Source organism: Chrysochloris asiatica, unplaced genomic scaffold (genome assembly GCF_000296735.1).
Source record: "Chrysochloris asiatica unplaced genomic scaffold, ChrAsi1.0 scaffold00453, whole genome shotgun sequence".
NCBI lineage: Eukaryota > Metazoa > Chordata > Mammalia > Afrosoricida > Chrysochloridae > Chrysochloris > Chrysochloris asiatica.
The window spans coordinates 59,715-62,190 of NW_006408971.1; the positions used below are offsets into that span (position 1 = coordinate 59,715).

Below are 2,476 nucleotides of genomic sequence, written 5' to 3' on the forward strand. Positions count from 1 at the left end.
TTGGTGATAGAAATGATGCTGGAGAATGCATGATAGAATTCTGCAAAATCAATGATTTGTTCACTTCAAATACCTTCTTTAGACAGCATAAGAGATGACTATACACATGAACCTCACCAGATGGAATACATAGAAATCAAATTGACTACAGCTGTGGAAAGAGATGATGGAAAAACTCCATATCAGTGAAAAGAAAGCCAGGGACAGACTGTGGAACAGACCATCAATTACTCATATGCAAATTCAAACTGAAGCTGAAGAAAATACGAGAACTAAAATATGACCTTGAATACATCACACCTGAATTTAGAGATCATCTGAAGAACAGTTTGGATACATTGAACACTAAAGACCGAAGACCAGAAGAGTTGTGGGATGACATCAAGAACATCATATATGAAGAAATCAAAAAGTCATTGAGAAGACAAGAAAGAAAGAAAAGTTCAAAATGAATGTCAGAAGAGATACTGAAATTTTCTCTCCAGCACCGAGCTTTATAGGAACTCCATCTAGGGTCAGGAACTCTGCTGTCACATCCCTTCCACAATCACCTAATGAGCTCCATGAACTGCAGGAGGCCTCCAGAGATTCCTCCCCTACTGGTTCAAAAATTGCAGTTTGTTTTTACAAATAGGACAATCCCACAATGACCCAGAGATAGCAGACAATTTTAGCACACATGAAGAAACAAAGAGAAAATGGATCAAACAAATAATCAAGATGAAGAACCAGAAAATATTCTGAGGAAGAACAGGTAATGGAACTAACTAAAAAGGAATCCAAAAGAATGATAATTGTTGCTATTGTTAGGTGCCATCAAGTCAGTACTGACTCACAGGGAACTAATGCACAGCAGAAGGAAACACTGCCTGGTCCCACATCAACCTCATAATTGTTGCTATGTTTGAGCCCATTGCTGCTACCACTGTGCCAGTGCATCTCATGGGGTCTTCCTCTTCTTGTCTGACCCACCACTTTATGAAACATGATATCTTTCTTCCGTCATTGGTCCCGTCTCATAATATGTCCAAAGTATGAGAGGCGAAGTTTGGCCATCCTGGTTTCTAAGAAGTATTCTGGCTGTAGTTTCTTTCAATACAGATTGGTTTGTTTTGTTAGCCGTCTATGATACTTTTAATGTTCTCCTTCAACACCATAACTCAAATTCTTCTATAGTCTCCCTTATTCACTGTCCAACTTTCACATTCTTATGAGGTTAATGAAAATACTATGGCTTGGGTCAGGCGTACCTTACTCTTCAAACTGACTCTGTTGTGTTAAATAATTTAAAGTGATCTTGTGTAGCAAATTTGATTTGATTTGATTTTTTTTATTAAAATAATTTATATTTAGTTAGAAGCATTCAGAATGTCAACAAAACAGCTGCAACTTTTTTGTTTGCAATTACAGAGTGGTATTCAGTTAACAGAACAATTATTTCGTATAAGCTGCATCAGACAACTGAAGATGAAAAAACAAAACAAAAACTACCATCCCCATATATAACTAATTTGTGCTGTGCACCATAAGAACCTGCTTTAAATTTCCATGCCAATTTACAACCCCCATACTGTACCAGGCAAGGTTAGTGGCTATTGAAAATACCACCAGGACAGGGCTAGCTAACGACACATTCGGTAGTGTGTTAACTATACAAAAAAAGACACTGCACAATTTAAAAACAAATCTTACACAGCCTTACATTTCAAAAAAAATTTTTTTTCTTTAAAAGGAGAGAATTGTGTACAGGAAGGTTAAATGTTTTATAAACAAAACAAAACAAAACAAAAACAAAACTGCCTTAGAACCAACTTATTCATCATCATCATCATCTTCATCTTCATCCTCTTCGTCTTCTTCCTCTTCCTCGTCTTCTTCATCTTCCTCCTCTTCCTTCTTTTTCTTGCTTTTCTCTGCCTTGACGACTCCCTTTTTGGCTGCATCGGGCTTTCCTTTAGCCCGGTAGGCAGCAATATCCTTTTTGTACTTCTCCTTCAGCTTAGCAGCCTTCTTCTCATAAGGCTGCTTGTCATCGGCAGCGGTATTGTTCCACATTTCTCCCAGTTTCTTCGCAACATCACCAATGGATAGGCCAGGATGCTCGCCTTTGATTTTGGGGCGATACTCCAAACAAAACAAGAAGGCCAAAGGAGGCCTCTTGGGTGCATTGGGATCCTTAAACTTCTTTTTTGTCTCCCCTTTAGGTGGGATATAGGTTTTTATTTCTCTTTAAAAACGGGCCTTCTCTGCCTTTGCCATGTCTTCAAATTTTCCTTTCTCTTTAGCAGACATGGTCTTCCACCGCTCTGAGCACGTCTTGGAAAATTCTGAGAAGTTGACTGAAGCATCTGGATGCTTCTTCTTGTGCTCCTCTCGGCAGGTTTGCACAAAAAATGCATAGGATGACATTTTGCCTCTCGGCTTCTTAGGATCTCCTTTGCCTATGTTTAGTTATTTTTTTCTGTCCGTGAGGCAC

The 2,476-nt window shown here is 38.7% G+C and overlaps 1 protein-coding gene and 1 pseudogene across 1 annotated transcript in view; one reads left to right on the plus strand and one right to left on the minus strand.

The window, feature by feature from the left end:
• PARK2 (parkin RBR E3 ubiquitin protein ligase) overlaps positions 1–2,476 on the plus strand; it is a gene marked incomplete at its 5' end in the record, with an annotated part of 1,031,565 nt that overhangs the window by 50,072 nt on the left and 979,017 nt on the right. The gene's annotated exons all lie outside the window — the stretch shown is intronic.
• LOC102818874 overlaps positions 1,813–2,476 on the minus strand; it is a 28,690-nt pseudogene continuing 28,026 nt past the window's right edge.